Raw genomic sequence first — 20255 nt, 5'->3', positions numbered from 1 at the left:
ATGTGGAGGGGATGAATATCCAAACTCTATCCCCAGGTGACAGTCAAGGTGTGGGGTAACTTGAAAACCCTCCTGCTCTAAAACATCATCAGGACTATCTCTCTGAGTCTCCCATATCCACTAAGAAGGAGCCAGAAGGGCCTTCTGGATGTAGTCTGCGTTGCAGTGTTGGCGGACGAGACAGATAGGAGGAGATGATGGGAATATGGATGTTAGCCAGTTCGAGCAAAGTACCGGCTCATGTACATGACAATGATCTCCAGATGCAGTAGCTCCGTGGAGACCTTGGCCTGTCTGGCTCTCTTCTTGCCCTTCCCCTGTGGTGAAAGCTGGCTCAATGACACCACACCGTCATGCCAGGCCACCAAAAGGAGACACAAGAAGAAAGGGACATGGCATGGAAAGCCAGTCTAAGGGTAAGGAAACGACTTCCTCCAGGATTGACCGGCAAACATGTAGCACCTTTCTTCTGCTGACTCTTTCCATGTTTCTCTCTAGCCCATGAGCTCTCCAGTCTGGGACAAGCATGTGTTGAGTGGTGGCAGCTGGGTCCCTAGTGTCCCCAGGAGTTTCTGCAATTGGGCGCATCTCTAGAGCCTGGCCCTAGTGTCTGCTGCTTCATGGATGCTCAAAATAAATGGTGGTTGAATGAACACATATGAAAGCCAATGTGGCTAATAGGCTGTGGGGTGGAAGGATGGTGTCTTTCAGATGTGAGCGTGTATCTCCAGGAAAGGCTTTCCAAAAAGGACAGACACTGAGCACGGGTTTTGGGGAGAGAGGCCAAGTGTATTAGTCTGTTTCTCATGCTGCTAATAAAAACATACCCAAGACTGGGTAATTTACAAAGGAAGGAAGATTTAATGGACTCACAGTTCCACATGGCTGGGAGGTCTCACAATCATGGCAGAAGGCAAAGGATGAGCAAAGGCACGTCTTACATGGCGGCAGTCAAGAGAGCGTGTGCAGGGGAACTCCCCTTCATGAAACCGTCAGATCTCCTGAGACTCATTCACTGTCATGAGAACAGCACAGGAAACATCCGTCCTCATGATTCAGTTACCTCCTACCAGGTCCCTCCCATGACACGTGGGAATTATGGGAGCTACACTTCAAGATCAGATGTGGGTGGGGACACAGCCAAACCACATCACCAAGTTTTGCCAAAGCTTCCTTCAGGTTCCCTGCAGCACAGGCTGTTCCACAGTCCTGACTTGCTCTCTGCAGCGCACAGGGCGAGACCCCAGGAAACCCCTCAATTAAAACACAGGACAAGGTGCTCAGTATGCCTGCCTGTTCTTTCTCTTCCTTCAGTACTTTCTGCTCTGGCCAGAGGAGATTCCCCGGCCATCTGGACTCTCCTTCCCCTACCCTTATCTTACATCGCTGCCAACTTGCCCTCCAATATACACTGTCATCAACAGCCTATGACAGTGTTGCTAGCCTCACATCCTTGCCGAACTGATGGGAATTATTTAAATTTTCGCCAATCAGACGGAAAAACAAATCATTGTTTTAATTTTTCTTTAAAAACTAAAGAAGGAAGCCGTGCAGGGGGGCTTATGCCTGTAATCCAGCATTTTGGGAGACCAAGGCGGGGGGACCATTTGACATCAAGAGGTTGAGACCAGCCTGGCCAACATGATGAAACCCTGTCTCCACTAAAAATACAAAACTTAGCCGGGTATGGTGGTGCGCACCTGTAATCCCAGCTACTCGAGAGGCTGAGACAGGAGAATCGCTTGAACCTAGGAAGCGGAGGTTGCAGTGAGCTGAGGTTGCACCAGCGTACAACCAGTGTACAGCCTGGGTGACAGAGCGAGACTCTGTCTCAAGAAGAAGAAGAAGAAAAAAAAGCTGAAGAAGGAAATGAAAATTATTTAAAAATTGGTGAAACTGAGCATCTTTTCATGTGCTTATTTGCTTTTGTATTTCTTTTCTTGTGAGCTCCTTATTCATATTGTAGCCCATTTCTAAAATCGGGTTGTTTGTCTTGTCCTAAAATTCTCTGTTAACAAAGTTGGCTTCATCAGACTGCTGTGAATATTTTCTCGTTTGAGAGTCCTGAAAACACTTCTGAGCTAAGAGATCACAGAGAAGAAAAGCCGTAAAAACGATGAAGTGGCTGCATAAAATTAAAAGTGTATGGGTAGCAAAAGACAAATGAGAAACTATTCACAACAAGTTAGAGGTAGGGATCCGCCTTTGTGTGTGTGTGTGTGTGTGTGTGTGTGTGTGTGTGTTCAAAATGGAGAGCCAGTTGTCTGAAATGCCACTTATTCAATGCTGCCTCTATCATTTCTGAAATTTAAATTTCTCCTTTATTATATCACCAAATTCCCACGTGGATTAAACCCATCTATGTCTGGACTCTTAAATCTGTTTCGCTGACCAGCCTTCCTGTTTCTTCTTCAACACCAAACTGTTTTTGTTCCGTGCATCTAGCTGTGCAATTCCTGTTCCCCAGGAGTTATTCCACCTGAGTACATTCAGTGTCCCTGGGAGATGTGCTGGGGCTGTCTCAGGCCCATCTCCACTTCTGCACAGAATGGGAGACAACGTAGCCGGACCCGCCTACGCTGCCAATGCTCTGTGTGTTGTTGCTAACCACAGAATACCCCAGTATGTGTTGACACAGGACCGTTGTTTTCCAGCGTAGATGCTCCGAGAGCCATAGGGTGAGGCCTCACTAGCGGGAGTGGGGGAGTGTCGTGCTTCTTTTCTGAATGGATGCCTGCACTTATGAACTAGGTATCCGCATGTTCTCTCTGTTATTCCTCCAAACAACGAAGTGAGCTAGCTGCTATTATTCGCTCCACGTGAAAGAGGAAACATCTAAAGCTGAGAGACAGAGGCTGAGTATCCTAGCTCGCCCTAAATCACACATCCAGGAAGGGGTGGAGTTGAGCTTGACCTCTGGCCATCTGTCTGGCTCCAGCTTAAGTCCATCCCTCAGTCAAGTCTCGCCCTCAGTTTTCCTTCTAAGCAGGCTGATTCTAAATGTAAGCATCCTAAGCTGACTTAATTCTGATGCTGAATTCTTAACGTCCACTCCAAGTGTTAGCCTTCCTCACAGCTGCCAGCACAGACCTGGCATAGAAGCGGCACTGGGAAAATGATGGCAGTCCATCCCATAATTCTTATGTTTTGACATGAGAGTCACTGTTTCCCAAAAGGAACCGTGAACTCCCACGGTCGTCTTCAGTTTTGGACAAGGAGTGCAGAAATCCCATGCATTGGGCTGTGAGGTTGCAGCATGGACTTGTTATTTGTCGTCATTTGTTGGCTCAAAGAGTCAGTCTGTTTGCTCCACCAGGGACCACACTTACAATCGTGGCTGCCCGCAGAGGGCACCCACAACTTCAGCAATAGGGTTGGCAGACACCTCTAAGTGATTCCCTCGAGCCTCTCTAGCCAAGGTCCTTTTGTATTTCGTAAGACTCTCGGCTTAATCAGGTCAGCGGAGTCAACCCCCAAGTCAGCCCAACTTCAGGCTGAAAAGTCTGGATTGCTTTACTGAGCCACTCTGTGATCCACGTGACTCTGGAAAGTGGGTCTCTCTTCCTGGAGTGTCTCTCTTCCTAGAGTCTAGCTGAACATGTGCCAGCTGCGGCTTGGCCTCTGTCTGTCCCTAGCAAGAGGACCGGACTTTCACGTTACCTATCCTGGCTTCACTGCAGCCCCGAATCATCAGCCATGGGTCCACAGTGGAGGGCTGCAGGGTCACTTGGATTCAGGTGACTTTCTTGGCACAGCCCTGACCTCTGGCATCTTTGGCAATCTTGTACCTAAAGAGCTGTCCCTTGTGTCTGTCCCAGCTGGACCTCAGAATCTGGGTGCCAACTAGTTAGTTAGTTAGGAAATGTTGATAGTTATGGAAAAAGAGTGACATTTAGTCCACACCCCTGGGAAAGAAGAAGTACTCGGCTCTGTCCACATGCTCACTTTCTACTGCACTGCCTGCATCATCCACATGATGTCCCCAGAAGAGAAGAGTCAGTCCACTCACTCAGTCATATCTGCCTGAGGTCAGAGTTGGCCCTGATGCCAACAAGAAGAGACCACTTCCCAGAATGACTAGCCCATCCCGTGCTCTAGAAGATGGCGGAAGTCTTTCAGTGGGAACTCACCGGGGAGCAAGCCCCGTCAACGGCCTTGGCGTGGTTGTGTGGTCTCAGTGCCTGCTCTTCAAAGCCAGGTATGCACACTGCTGAGGGCAAACAAGGTCTCTCCAAAGAATACCCAGGCACGGATAGTTTTCAACGATGAATATTTATAGTAAGCCAGAGATCATATCTTTGCAACTGATGAAACTTATGAAAAATTCCAGAAGCTAGGTTTAAAATGTGGCAGGGTGTGTGTGTGTGTGTGTGTGTGTGTGTGTGTGTGTGTGTGTGTGTTTCTCCTTCCTGCTTTCAGATGCAAATTGAAAACCACCAGGGAATAGTTAAGCTCTATTTCCATCCAGTGGTTCTCAAACTTTAGAGGCGTCCGCATCAGCTGCAGGACTTGTTGAAACACAGATTTCTGAGCTCCACTCTCAGAGTCTCTGACTCAGTAGGTCTGGGATGGGACCTGAGGATCCATATTGTATTTGCCCGTTCTCACTCTGCTGTGAAGAAATACCCGACGTTGGGTAATTTATAAAGAAAAGATCTTTATTTGACTCACAGTTCTGCACGGCTGGGGAGTCCTCAGGAAACTTACAATTACGGCGGAAGGCACCTCTTCACAGGGCCAGCAGGAGACAGAATGAGTGCGAGCAGGGAAAATGCCAGATGCTTATGAAAACCATCAGATCTGGTGAGACTCACTCATTATCGCGAGAATAGCACGGGGGAAACTGCCCCCACGATTCAATTACCTCCACCTGGTCCCACGCTTGACACATGGGGATTATGGGGATTACAATCCAAGGTGAGATTGCGGTGGGGACACAGAGCCAAACCATATCGCATATCTTTAACAAGTCCCAGAGGAAGCTGAGGCCGCTTGTCCACAGGCCCCACTTGGAGAGCTCCTGGTCTAAGCACACGCATCTGTCTGTGGTAACTGATGAGCCACTCATCAGTAGAGCCATTCATGAGCCGAGCGAGTCCTTTCCTCTCTGGTGCCTCCCTCTATCTCACCCTCCTCATCCTACATTGGAATGGTCAGATTCTTAGCCCACAGATGGTGAGCAGGAACTGGGGCCTTCACCTTTGTGTCTCCTCGCTCCTCTCCTCCACTCCTTGACTGGCTAGTTCCTACTCATTCTTTGTGTGTCAGCAGAGATGTCACCTCGTCCCTGATCAGAACTGGTTAGGCACCCTTCTTGGGTGCTCTCCGTAGGACCTTGAGCCTACCCCGACATATGACATATCACATAAGAATTAATTGTCTGTTCTTCCGTGTCCCTCCCATCAGACTGTGAACTCCCTGAGGGCAGGGACTCTGTGCAGGAGGTTGCTCGTAGTGAGACTTGGAGTGAGGTGATGAGTGCCCCAAAACTTACAAATAGAGAAGAAGGGATGGCTATACGGGGTATTGCAAAGGAAGAGTCTTCCCAGCACCCGCTCCACAGTGTGTGTGTGTAAATGCCTATTCAATTAAATGAACACGTTAACAGAGCTGGTTGACTGATGACATAGGGAGAGTAAGACGGAGAAGGGATCCAACATTCAGGGAGCCCCTCATATGTGCCAGACACTGGTGGAGACGGCAAAGTTGAAAACGGCATTGGCTCCAAAAGGAACAGGACCAGATAACGAGCTCGGTGTTGATCAAGTGGTATTTAAGGAGACGCCAAATGCACAAATGGAGGTACATACCTGGATAAATGGCACGGAAGGTCTGTGGGTCAGTCGTAGCACAGTGGCTGGGAGCATAGACACGGGAGTCAGACACATGTCTGGGGCCGGCTTTGTCTTCTCCAGCAAGCCCCCACCAAGATGTCAGATCCCATCTTCCTGGTGCAAGAGAGGTTAATCCCTTGAAGGTTAATCCCTAGAAGGCTCGCATGGCTTTTAGGGAGCCCATCTACAAAAAGAGGTGGCTTTTTGTAGCAGTGACCCCAAGGCTAAATCCTGTCATCTATGCCCCGAGAAATAAGATTGTGCAAGCTGCTCTCCGGAGAGTAACTTGTGGGGCCAAGTCTTGATGCCCTGAGCATGTGACACCATGGTGGGTGATAGGACAGACCTATCCTAGACCTTGCCGGCAGGAGGGCTAGTGTCCTCTGCTGCAGAAAGAAATCGACAACCTCAAGGATCAACTTGGTAGGCTGGGAGGGGGAAGACCAGGGTATATTAGTGCGGAACCTGAGGTGGTGTGGAACTGGGGCTGGGGGTGTAACTGGCCACTCAGGGACCACCATTCCTGTGGGAGGGAGACTCTGGCAGGTCTGGCCCTGGAGGCGTCTGTGTATTTACATGACCCATCCACCTGTCCAACCTATCTAATCTATTTGTTGATTTTAATTTTGACTTTTAATTTTTATGAGTACATAGTAGGTGGATACATTTTTCGGGTGCCTGAAATATTTTGATACGGGCATGCAATGTGTAATCATCGCATCAGGACAAATGGGGTTAGCCAATCTGCTTAGCTAATCTACCTGTCCATCCATCTGTCCGTCCATCCATCCATCCATCCATCCATCCATCCACCCACCCACCTTTAGGTAGAAATAGATCGTTTGAACCACACGTAAACTTTGCCAACAAGTCCCAGAGACCTTATTTTAGCACACTTGCTGCACACTGCACTTGCTTTTTCTAACTGCTGCTTGGCGGGGAGTGTCCATATTTTAACAGGCTCTGAGAGATTCTGATATGTACCAAAGTTTGAGCACGACTCATACATGGTGACCTTATTTAGAAAACGTATCTGCCTGTATCTGGGGTGACAGGTGGGTGGGTCATTCCTGGGGCTGGACACCACCAGGTATGGATGGGGTGTTCATGTTGCCAGGTTGAGCCTGTCCCAGGGGGTGAGGGGAAGGCATCTGTCTCCCTGTGCCTGGAATGCTTAGTTATGCCTCTCTCTGTTTCAGTGGCCACGCAGTGCCTCATTGAGAAATTCCAGATCCTTTGAAGTGAATGGTGTACATTCTGTACCCTTTCCCAAGGTCTTGGCCATGTGGGACGGCTGGGGCCTGGCTCCGATGGGAGGCTTCAGTGTGACTCTACTCTCTGCGACAGGTTGGATACAGCATCTGCATGCACAGAAGCAGCAGGTCCCCTTAGAGTCAAGGAGCTATGGCGACGCTAGTTCCCCCTGTTCTGCCTGCGTCTCGTCGGAAAGCCCTGCCCTGCTGCCCTGCCAATGCTTCCTCTCTTCCTGAAGTTTAGCATGGCTTTCCTCCCCCCGTTCATTGCAGTCTTAACTTAAAGTACTTCTCAGAGTATGTGGCCTGCCTTTACTCCATCAGGTCAGCCTGGGCTACCCTCTGAGCAGGAGCCCTCCAGTCTGCTGGCCATAGTGACCTGGGTCTGGGGACCCTGTGATTCTGCCCTTCCATGCACGATGCTGTCCTTCCCGCATCTCTTCTTTCTGTGGTCTCGTCGTTCTCATCCGTCACCGTTATCCTCCCAACCCCTCGGCAGAAGCAAATTAGCCCCTTCCAGAGCTCGCGCCCCACTTCCCGCTCCTCCTTGGTACCTTCCTGGCTCTCCCCTCTCTTCTCTGCTGCGACAACACCCCATATCTCTCCCCTGGCTTGATGTCGGTCAGCCTCTCCTGCGTGGTTATTTCAGCAGGAATTAAGACAGCACAGGTGACCTAATCTTCCTTCTACTCAGGCCCGCTTCTCTTTCTAGGCTTCTTAGCTCCCATCAGGTTTATGAAGAACTCCACCAGAACCTGTGCATTGTCCTCTCCTCCTTCACCATCACCTGCCACTTCTCCTTAGTTTCAGTAGAGGGGCAGAGGCAGAAGTCACAGCATGGTGGCTTATGAATCAAAAGGGAGGGATGTGAATGTCTTCTGGTGACTCTGGCCCAACTTGGGGGAGTCTGTTCACTGGCAGTTAGAAGTGGATGGCCAAGGGCTCAGGGGTTTCACATCCTCCGTGTCCCAGCCACCGTTTCCACTGCCAGTCTGGGCCCAGGTCTCACCCTGGCCACCTGTCAAGGCCCCACGTCACCCCAGACTGCCCCAGGCATGGAACGGGTGCTGCCCACTGCCTCTGGCACCTGCGGGCCTGGGCCCACACATCTGCATGCTGACACCGGCTGTATCTCCTCTGCCCTTGCACATGCTCTGTTGTCCCAAGGGACTTCACCTACATAACGCAAGTTCAAATATAAAATGATGAGGAATTTCAGAGGCCACAGAAGAGCGCTGGACCAAGAGTGAGGTCCTCTTGAGAGCAGGACCCCATGCAGAGGTCCCGTGTGCAGGACGCTGGCCCTGGTCACATGTAATCATATCTAACGACGAGGGAGCCTGGGTATAAGTCCCCAGCTAGATGGTAATGTGCACGGGTAAAACTCGAGCTTTATTTCAAAAAGGAAGAAGGTGAGACTCATTACTGGAGGGTAACTTGAAGTCAGCCAGAAGGGGAAGATGGGCGACACACCGCAGTCTCTGGTTTGCAGCAATGGAACAAATCCCTCTGGGCAGGGATAACATGAGGGCTTTCCTGCAGCAGTGGAGCAAAGTCCTTGGTTGTTCCATCAGGCAGCCCTTGGGTCTGTCATCTGGGAAAGAACCCCTTGTCCTCACATTGCCTTCTGTGGCCACCGGCTCTGCCTTCTGGCGGTCTCTCCTTATCCATCTGTCCCCCTGGGCCACACCTGATGTGAGCATTGGGGAGTATGGCCTTCTTGGAGGTCATGCAGTGATTCAGCTCGAATGTTTGATCCCAGCATATCTCATGTTGAATTGTAATCCCCAGTGTTTGAGGTGGGGCCTGGTGGGAGGTGATCTTGGGTCATGGGGATGAATCCCTCATGAATGGGGCTTGGGCTGTCTCCTTCTTGATGCGTGAGCTCTCAGTCTGAGTTCACACGAGATCTGGTCTTTAAAAGTGTGTGGCAGCTGGGCACAGTGGCTCACGCCTGTCATCCCAGCACTTTGGGAGTCCAAGGTGGGTGGATCGCTTGAGCCCAGCAGTTTGAGACTAGCCTGGGCATCATGGCGAAACCCCATCTCAACAAAAAACACAAAAGTTAGCTGGGCGTGGTGACACACACCTCTGGTCTCAACAACTCTGGATGCAGAGGTGGGAGGAATGCTTGAGCCAGCGAGGTTGAGGCTGCACTGAACCGTGATCACACCACTGTGTTCCAGCCTGAGCGACAAAGTGAGACCCCGTCTCAAAGAAATGAACAAATAAATAAAAGTGTGTGGCTCGTCCTCCCCCACTGTCTCTCTCTCTTCTCTCTTTCTCTCTCTCTCTCTCTCTCTCTCTCTCTCTCTCTCTCTCTCTCTCTCCCTCCCTCCCTCCTTCCCTCCTGTTTTCACCATGTGAAGTGCCAGCTCGATTTTGGGTCATGGGGGTGAATCCCTCATGAATGGGGCTTGGGCTGTCTCATTTCTGAAGTGCTGATCTTAACTACTTGGCTGGCTCCTAAAGTCTGTATCGCCTCCTCAGGATGCTGATTCCAGGGCACCTGCGCAAATGGCTGCAGTTGGAGCTTTAGTAGTTAGCTTTCTCAGCCTGTAAGGTTCCAAATGTTCAGGTTCTCATTCAACAAAGACTTCAGGTCTCAGGAGGAGAGCCACGCTCTCAGAAGTGCATCCCCTCCCAGCTCTGGCTTGCAGACTCCTAGCTCTAGTCCAAGTTCATCTTCCTCTTGTAGGACTCTTGTGGAAGTGACAAGAAGCCTCGGACACATCTCCAACAGTTTGGTTCTTTCTACCATTTCCCCCAACCCTTGGCACGGTCAGTCTTTCTCATGTTAGCCCTTCTACTAAGTATGCGGTGGCATCTCACTGTGGCAAGTATGATGTGGTGATATCTCAGTCTCACTGTCCATTTTCCTGATGCTAAAGGATGCCGGTTCTGGCACAGCTGAAGATGAAGGTTGGCTACTATCAACTGGCCGAGTCATTGTGTCTACAGTGCTGGCGAGGGGGCGTGACACACGCCAGCTTTGGCATCAACAGGTGCTGCGCTGGTAGCAGAACCAGCAGGGTAGGGCCTAGGGCTCCTCCAGACCAGTTGCCACTTTCTCTTGGGCTGGAGAGAAGGCTTAGGGGACAGGCAAAAGGGAGGCACTGAATTGGGAGTGGGGTCTGCCCCGCTTCTTTCCGCTGGGACCTAGATAGATCTCTTCACACTCAGCTTGAGTATCTGCCACTTTGCCCTCCGGGGAACCGGATAGCCCGTGCCGAGCCACAGCCTGTGGTGTACACGTTTACAGCAGCGTCATCGTGTGCAAGGGTTGTGTTCACGCTTCTCTGCTTCCCCGCCCTGGTGACCAGCGGCCCCATGCCTCCTGGGACAGCGCCCCGGTGCTGGCCTTCCCGCATAAGTCGGAACTTGCCTGGATGTCTCAGCTGCCAGAAACCCCAACTGGACAGTCTCTGTCAAACGTATTCAGGGAGACAGCAGTCAGCTGTGTTCTCCCTCCAAGCGATTAGCATTTGAGACAGGGGCAAAGTCTTAGCCTGGGTACTCAATCACAGCTTCTCAAGTGAGAGTATTATTATGTATTGCGTCATACAAACTTATGACACCAGGTTAGTATTTTTGGAATTTGTAAGTCTATGTTCCTCATAATTCACTATTACTCCTATTTGGTTTTAAAAACTATTTTCTATATATTAAAAAGCAACATTGAACTAAGGCTGTGGTATTCAAAAGGATCCCTGGTTTTCAACAAACGAACTCTTACAAAGAATTCTGCCATGAAAAGGAAACAGTATCTCAATATGTAAAAGTTTTGTTAAACAAGATTCAATAATTTTCAAGTCAGAAAATGTGAAGAGTAAATTTTTTCAAAGGTTCAAAGGAAAAAGCAACCTGTGCAAACTCCCTTAAACCTGTCTTTGCACACACCTCCTGAGCACTTTGAAACTGCTAACAGTTTTAAAGTTTGACTGAAAGAGGCAGTACTTAAAGACTTTGGGAATCTTTTTTTTTGTTTTTTTTCAAGAAATGTACCAATAGCCATTTCAGACAGCCACCTGGGATGCTTTCTATTACACACAGCAAAATCTGATTCACGAGCAAGAAATTTCTCGCAATACAAAAAGATAAATGATAATTAAAATATCTCCTTTATCGCACAACCAATCTATATAATCCAATCCCTCCTAAAGTGTTTAAAACAATTAGGAATGGAGACACATTGTTTTGCATAAAACCTTTCCTCTTCATAAAACCCAGGGGTGAAAGATTATCATTCATGTAATAAAACCACAATTATTTCCATTTTGGTATTAAATTATAGCTATACATTTACAAAACTTTATAAAGAAATGTGACAACTTGTAAGGCTGCTCTGTGCAGGTTTTCCACAAAATAGTTCCACACCAACTTAGACAAAGGGCCTAATAATGACCCTATGAAAAACAACGTCCTTTTAACACTTGTTAGTGCGAGATGAGCGCCATTTTCCATCGTTGCCACCGTCTCTTCTGTTATCACAGTCATAGTCCAGCCATTGTGGCTCCAGTCGTCATACAATAAATCATCTCTGCGTCCTCTGTAATGATGGTCACATCCATGATCAGCGTGACGCCGTTCCCGGCTATAGTGTCTAACTGCTAGGTAGGGATGAGAATTCTGTCTGACTCTGCACAGTGATCAGGGTGCATCTTGGCGCCACTGCGAGCTTGAAGACTGGTTCAAAGTACGATTGTGTGATTGAACTGACGGTGAAAATCCTAATTCATCCAGAGGCGGAGAACCAAAGATGGCGTTTGCCTCAAATCACTGCTCATCGCTGCTTGTCTCTGAAAATTTTCTGGAGAAGAAAAAGATCTCTGAAGTATCTGTGCTGATGGAACTCTGTTACCCACAGTCCTTTCATACCCACCGCTGGGAGATGTGGAGGCAGGACTTGAATTTGCAACATGAGGCTGAGGACATGACAAACAGATATCCTGCGAGGCATGACTACTTCCTGTCTAAATTGTATTTTGATAGGCCTTCCATAGAGTTTGATTTCACTAAGAGGGGCAGATACTTCCTGTGTGAAATTCACAAATTCAAATTGCTTTGGTTTACCATCCTCATCTTTTGGAATTTTCACCTTTATTACTGGCCCAGCCTTGGTGAAATAGCTTGAAAAGGAGCTCTTTGGTCACGTTTCTTTCAACGTTGTCCACAAAGAGAGTGGTATTCATCTCAGCAACAAGATCCTGGAGGCAGCAGTGTGAAAAGCACGGGATGGGACAGAGAGGAGTGAGGAGGAGTGGCCAGAGCCAGCCACGAGTGCGAACAGGGTGACTGAGAGGTGGCATCCTGTGTGTCCACCGGGACCCACATCCTACTCCTCCTCTTTGCCAGATCACAAGTCCAGCGGCATGACGGTACCAGCCAGGGTTGCTCAGTCTGAGTTGGGAAGAGGTGGGCTATGCCGCATCCAGGACACCACGGCACATTTGCCTTAACATCAGGTACCAGGAAGCGCTGTAAAAGAGAAAAATAAAGCCAGCTTAAAGGTTTTAGGGAGAGTGGTCAGAAAAGGTGTTCCTGAGATCATGAAAGGAAAACACAGGCTACCATTTGTTGAACACCCTCTTGGTGTCAAAATCACTGTTAGGGACGTTCATGCAATAAACAAAATTTCGTTCCTAATGACAAACGTGAAAGTTGTATTACTCATCAGAAACCTGGTAAGGTATTAAAGAGAGATTTCTGGCCTTTCTGGCTCCAAGGCTTCTGTTCTGTCTGACATTCTCCCTCGAATTACCAGTGTGGAGAGAAGAAACGAGGCAGTCGTGCCTTAAAAGGCCTACCCTAGCTACCCTAGCCAGGCCAGAGTCGGCCCGAGGAGAATAAGTCACTCACTCACAGTCTAAAAAGAAAGACATGGGTGGATAAGATTCTTGCGGGGTAAGGAACGCAGTTCTTAGGACGTACACTGGACACCTAATTGCCAACAACATAAATAATTTCCCTGCCTGCTGCCCCCATAGACAGAACAGCGAGGCCTCTCCAAGTCTGTTCCCTCACCCATGACGTGGAGCTGATGGTGACGTCTCTCTTGAGGGTACCTGTATTAAATGAGACGGCGGCCGGGCATGGTGGCTCAAGCCTGTAATCCCAGCACTTTGGGAGGCCAAGACAGGTGGATCACAAGGTCAGGAGATTGAGACCATCCTGGCTAACACGGTGAAACCCCGTCTCTACTAAAAATACAAAAAAAAAAAACAATTATCCGGGTGTGGTGGCAGGCGCCTGTAGTCCCAGCTACTCGGGAGGCTGAGGCAGGAGAATCGCTTGGACCTGGGAGGCGGAGCTTGCAGTGAGCCAAGATCGCGCCACTGCACTCCAGCCTGGGAGACAGAATGAGACTCTGTCTCAAAAAAATAAATAAAACTAAATAAATAAATAAATGAGATGGTGGATGCACATAATTGTCTTCCTGAGAAAAAAATTCCAGATTCTCAAACTTCCCCGCACCAAGGAACTCAGCCCGTGGCTCGGGGTCAGGCCAAGGACTGAGAGGGGGCCAGAGACACTAGGACGCCACAGAAAGCCAGATGAGAACGGCCCAAGCTGGGCTCAGGGCACGCGTTTTGAGAAACGACCCTCAAGAGGCTTCAGAAGACGTTTGATGTGGATGTTGAGGAACAGGGTGCAAGTGGAGAGATGCAGCGGGGAATTGCCCTGCTCACCCCGTTTTTATGACTTTACCCGTAGCTCCTGGATGTGTGGGGGTGAGCAGGAGCACAGGCACATTTAGTGGGAAGTGAGGGAACGGAACGCTGGTTGCTCAAGCCTGTTATTTGTATGTGGAGGGCAGGACCTAGAAACATGGCAAGGGGAGCAAAAATAGGACTTTTCCAATATTGCCAAAGCCCTGACAATCTCGTCTTCCAGCACGCGGGAGTGGCCGTGAATGGTCCTGGCAGGACTTTGAGGGACTAAGGCCAAGCAAGTTCCGCAGTGCCCGGCAGGAATGCGACTCTCTTCCTTTTCTTATAGGGGCTCCAGTCCTATAGGACCAGGGGCCTGCCCCTGTGACCTCATTCAACCTCAGTAACCTCCTTAGAGGCCCTGTCTCCAAATCCATGCACATTGAGGGTGAGGGCTTCCACATACGAATCTTGGGGGAACACAATTCAGCCCATAACACACTCTAAGCAGAACATGTTCGATCTTTTAAATCTTTCCCCATGATATGCAACATCGTATCTCTGTATTGTATTTACACATATTTACACTCAGGTAGGAGGAATACATTCAAGAGATCTGTTGTATAGCATGGTGACTATAGTTAATGACGATATATTTTATTCCTGAAAAATGTTGAGAGTGCGTGTTAAGTGTTCTCACCTCAAAATGACAACTATGTGAGGTAATGCATTTCTTTTTTTTTTGTCTTTTTTTTTTTTTTTTTTTTTTTTTTGAGACGGAGTCTTGTTCTGTCGCCCAGGCTGGAGTGCAGTGGCGCGATCTCCACTCACTGCAAGCTCCGCTTCCCGGGTTCACGCCATTCTCCTGCCTCAGCCTCCCGAGTAGCTGGGACTACAGGCACCGACCACCACGCCTGGCTAATTTTTTTGTATTTTTAGTACAGACAGCGTTTCACCGTGTTCGCCAGGATGGTCTCGATCTCCTGACCTCGTGATCTGCCCGCCTCGGCCTCCCAAAGTGCTGGGATTACAGGCGTGAGCCACCGCGCCCGGCCCGCATTTCTTAATAAGTTAGATTTAACCATTTCGCAATGTATATATACTTCAAATCTTCAATGCTTCAGGACACTGGTCTGGGAAAGGATTTTATAAATAATATCACAAAAGCACAAGCAACAAAAGCAAAAATGGATAAATGGGATTGCATCAAACTAAAAAGCTTCTGCGCAGCAAAGGAAACAATCAACAGAGGGAAAAGACAGCCAACAGAATGGGAGAAAATATATTCAAAGTATTCACCTGTCAAGGGATTAATATTCAGAATATACAAGGAACTCACGATTCTCAACAGCAAAAATACCAAAACAATCTGGTTTAAAAATGGGCAAATGGGCCGGGTGCGGTGACTCATGCCTGTAATCCCAGCACTTTGGGAGGCCGAGGTGGGCGGATCACTGGAGGTCAGGAGTTCCAGACCAGCCTAGCCAACATGGTGAAACCCCGTGTCTACTAAAATATAAAAATCAGCTGGGCTTGGTGACGGGTGCTTGTAATCCCAGCTACTCGGGAGGCTGGGGCAGGAGAATCGCTAGAACCTGGGAGGCGGAGGTTGCATTGAGTTGAGATCGCACCGCTGCACTCCAGCGTGGGCGACAGGACGACACTCCCTCTCAAAAAAAAAAAAATTAATAAAAAGATAAACAGAAATGGGCAAATGATCTGAACGGGCATTTCTCAAAAAGAGACATACATATGGCCAACAAATAAATGAAAACGTGGCTACCATCAAAAATCAGCAGGGAAGTGACAATCAAACCCCAATAAGGTATCACCTCACCCCAGTTAGGATGACCAGTATCAAGAAGACTAGAGATAACAAATGCTGAGAAAGATGCAAAGGAAAGGGAACTGTTACACACTGTTCATGGGACTGTAAAGTAGTACAGCCGCTGTGGAGAATGGTATGGAGTTTCCTCAAAACTCTAAACGTAGAACGACCCTACGGTCCAGCAATCCCACTACTGGGAATTTATCCAAAGAAAAGGAAATCAATGTATTGAAGAGACAGCTGCACCCCATGTTTATTGCAGCATTATTCACAATAGCCAAGGATTGGAATCAACACAAGGGTCCAACCACAGGTGAATGGATAAAGAATATGTGGTGCATATACACAATGGAATACTATTGGCCGTGAAAAGAATGAAATCCTGTCATTTGTGACAACATGGATGGAACTGAAGGACATTTTGTTAAGTGAAGTAAGCCAGGAACAGAACGTTAAACTCTGCATGTTCTCGTTCATATGCAGAAGCTAAAAAGAGTTGGTCTTACGGAAGTAAAACGGAAGATACTAGAGGCTGGGATGGGGAGGGGAAGGGAGGGATACGGAGACATTTGTTAAAGGATATAACGTTATAGCTAGCTAGGAGGAATAAGTTCTAGTGTTCTATGCCATTGTAGAATGGCAACAGTTAACAATAATATATTATATAGCTTCAAACAGCTAGAATGAGGATGTTGAATATTCCCAACACAAAGAAATGATAAATGTTTGAGGTGATGGATATGCTAATTACGTTGATCTGTTCACTCTACATCATACGTATCAAAACTTCACTATGTACCCAATACATATGTAGAACTGGTATGTGTCAATTAAAGAAATAGAAGCTATAAAAACCCATCTCAATGTATATGGTAAATACATACAATTTTACATGCCAATTTTAAAAACAAATAGATTTGAAACATCTAAATTTCTAATAGGAAAGAAATAAATAAGAGCAGAAATTTAAAACTGTAAAATGCACAAACAATAGAGAAAAATCCATGAACCTGAATGCTTTCTGAAATACCAATAAAACTGTAAAAAGAATAACCAGGAAATATTAGGAACAATATTTGGAAATAAATTTGCCAATTTCAATGAAATAGACAAATTCCTTGAATGACTCAGATTACCAAAACTTGCTCAAGAGAAGTAGAAAACCTGAATAGCCTTCGATCTATGAAAGACATTTCATATCCTAGGCTCACTCCTGTAATCCCAGTACTTTGGGAGGCCAAGGTGGGAGGATTGCTTGAGGCCAGTTCAAGGCTACAGTGAGCTATAATCCCTCATAGCCTAGACAACAAAGTGAGATCTCATCTTTAAAAAAAAAAAAAGGTATTTTATTGTTTTTCCTCGGACTCTGTAGATAAAACAGTTTCACGGGAGGGAAAACGAATGAGTAATACAGAAAACTATAGAGAAGAATGTAACTATCACCCACAGCCACAGCCACATGAGAGGACTGTCAGGATCCTGGTGGCCCTGCCGCCTGCAATTGCCTCTGCATATGCAGTCTCACACACACACACACACACACACACACACACACACACACACACACAGTCATACGGAGAGTGCACAGCACACATGTATGCTGCATGACCCAGACACATTCATCATTGTCGTGTCCCCAACCTGAGTCTCATTTTGACAGCCATGTACCTCCCCACGCTGTTCCCCCATGCCATATGCTAATGCTAGAAAACGAGGTGGGAGGATCACCTGAGGCCTCGCCCATTCCCCCTCCTCACCCACCTTGCCACGCCGGCGCCCACGTGGGTGTGAATTGGGGGCATCTTTCAAGGGAGGGCAGAAGGAGAACCTGCTGTCTGTCTGCTCCCCACCTCAGGGAGCCCTCCTGCCCTCTTGTGTTTCCTCCTGGGCCCTTGAGGTCACTTGAGGGAAGAGAGGGGCAGCCTAACACACTGGAGACACAGCTTCAGGAAGGAAGACACAGAGCTGAGCCAAACAAAGGAGGCCGCTCTGGGAAGCTCAGGGAATGAGAGCCCAGAGGACAGATGAGCATCATGGGCGAAGCAGGGTCAGATCCCCCGTGAATTCAATACTTCAGCCAAGCAAGGTTTACGTCCTAGGGCAGGAGGGGAAGAGGCAGCTCCAGTTAAGGAAGGGCCGCCCTCTGGAGACAGGCCCCGGGTCACTCCGGGGGTCTCCCTGCAGAGCCTGTAGCGTTGCTCCCAGACTCAGTGGGCCAGCAGGTCCCTACCTGACAGTTACTGTGCTCCTGGATCTTCATCTTTGCTCCCTGGGCTTCTGCTTTTGTGCCCGTGATGTTGCCTGCAGGGGCCGGTGGCTCAGCGCCTGGTCAAAGTTGTCTGGACGCAGTTACAGCTGCAATGCAGCTGGACTTCTGAGCCAGCCCGGCCAGGGTCCCGGCCCTGGGGCACGATGACCTCTCCGGGTGCTGCTTCCCCTGGGGCACGGTGACCTCGCTGGGGTGGGCACACGCTGGACTCGTGGCCAGGTTTGCCCGGGCCTCCCCGTTTTACCAGGAGTCAATCTCCTCTAACCGCGTGTGATGACCACTCTGCATGTTTGAAAGGACGGAAGTTAAGTAGACTCTTCAGACTTGACTTGGAATTCTGGAATATGAAGGCTAGAGGGAAGCATTAGGGACCTCTTCACCTGAAGCTGGGGTGTGTTCTGCCACAGGCTTGACCCATGCTCCCACCAGCTGTGACAGAGCCCTCAAGGGCTGGAGCGCTCACTGGCTCCCAAGGAATCCCGCTGGCGTGGCAGGAAGGTCTCTCTGACATTGCTTCTGGTCTTTCGGTTTTCCTTTGTGCACCTCGGGCTGAAACAGAGCGAGTTCACTGAGTCCCTGCGTTCCAGAGTGCTGCCCATAATCAGGAAGCTCCCCAGGTCTCAGCGTCCTCTCTCAGCTTCCATCCGTCCCTGGCCTTGACAGAGACCCAGGCCTCTCCTAGCACACCACCGATCCAGAGGAGAAGGAAGCTGCTGACACCCTCCGGGGCAGACATGCGGAGGTGGCATTCGCCTGGCTTCCTGCTGGGACTACCTCACAGCGTGCCCACGTCTCTTGGATAAGCTCTCCTGCTCTGAGACAGAACCGGCTTTGGCATGGCCTGGATGTGCCAACCCCCCTCGCCTTCCTCAGTTGCGCAGTGATTTGTCCAGCCTTCCTACAGCTGGTGGACATTTACATTCTAAAAACTATTTACGTGAAGGTGTCATTAAGATGCTGGTGGATTTGACCTCATTTGCCTGTCCAGGAGTTTCTCAGATGGATTCCTCAAGGTGGGTGGATGAAGGGGGCCAGCCCCTCCACACCTGTGGGTATTTCTCATCAGGTGGGATGAGAGACTGAGAAAAGAAATAAGACACAAAGTATAGAGAAAGAACAGTGGGCCCAGGAGACCGGCGCTCAGCATACGGAGGACCCGCACGGGCAGCGGTCTCTGAGTTCCCTCAGTATTTATTGATTACTATTTTTACTATCTCACTAAGGGGAATGTGGCAGGAGAACTGGGTGAGAGTGGGGAGAAGGTCAGCAAGAAAACGCGTGAGCAAAGGAATCTGTGTCACAAATAAGTTCAGGGGAAGGTACTATGCCTAGATGTGCACGTAGGCCAGATTTATGCTTTTCTAAATGAAACATCTCAGTGGAGTAAACAGTGACAGAGCAACACTGTCACCACATGTCTCGCCTCCCGCCACAGGGCGGGTTTTCTCCTATCTCAGAATAGAACAAATGTACAATCCGGTTTTATGCCGAGACATTTCGTTCCCGGGGGCAGGCAGGAGACAGAGGCCTTCCTCTTGTCTCAACTGCAAGAGGCCTGCCTCCTCAGCACAGACCCTTCACGGGTGTCGGGCTGGGGATGGTCAGGTCTTTCCCATCCCACGAGGCCATATCTCAGGCTATCACACGGGGAGAAACCTTGGACGATACCCGGCCTTCCAGGGCAGAGGTCCCTGCGGCTTTCCGCGGTGCATTGTGCCCCCGGTTTATTGAGAATGGAGAATGGCGATGACTTTTCCCAAGCATACTGCCTGTAAACATTTTACTAACAAGGCACACTTTGCACAGCCCTAGATCCCTTAAACCTTGATTCCATACAACACACGTTTCTGTGAGCTCAAGGTTGGGGCAAAGTTACAGATTAACAGCATCTCAGGGCAAAACAATCCTTCGGGGTACAGGTCAAAACAGAGTTTCTTATGTCTTCCTGTCCTACATAGACACAGTAACACTCTGATCTTTCTTTTTTTTCCCTACAGGTGGAAGGGTATGTACATCTTTCCCTCAATAGAAAATGCCAAATAAATGTCCAGATAGAGGTTACTACCACTCCTACTGACAGCGTATGAGTCCTCGTTTCCAACTACAGCCTTGCCAAGCAACTGGAGATTGTCAACTAATACTATGAATTTACATTAAAATATGCTCTGGTCCCACCGAGCAAATTCTAAAACAAAACTCAAAGGGATCAAGTTGTCTCCAAGCAACTTAAGAGCATCCCGGAACGCAGCTCAAGAATATGTCTGTTTCAGCTTGACATACAGCCCCTTTCCAATGTAGCTCTGGCCAAGATGGTGCCAGCCTGTCCGTGCAGCAGACAAGGCACCTCAGCATGTCACGTAGACCCCGCAGCCGCCTGCCCCCTCCCCTGCCTACCATTCATGCCAAGTCCCCCTTTAAAAG

At 48.8% G+C, this 20255-nt stretch overlaps 1 pseudogene; it reads right to left on the bottom strand.

Annotated features, from left to right (window-relative positions):
- Positions 1 to 11513: 11513 nt before the first annotated feature.
- Positions 11514 to 18570, bottom strand: LOC104667053 (annotated as a pseudogene).
- Between the last annotated feature and the right edge of the window lie 1685 nt (positions 18571 to 20255).

Source organism: Rhinopithecus roxellana, chromosome 7 (assembly GCF_007565055.1).
Source record: "Rhinopithecus roxellana isolate Shanxi Qingling chromosome 7, ASM756505v1, whole genome shotgun sequence".
Lineage (NCBI taxonomy): Eukaryota > Metazoa > Chordata > Mammalia > Primates > Cercopithecidae > Rhinopithecus > Rhinopithecus roxellana.
Note: the sequence above shows the minus strand (reverse complement) of the source record. Positions and strands in the feature narration are given on the sequence as shown.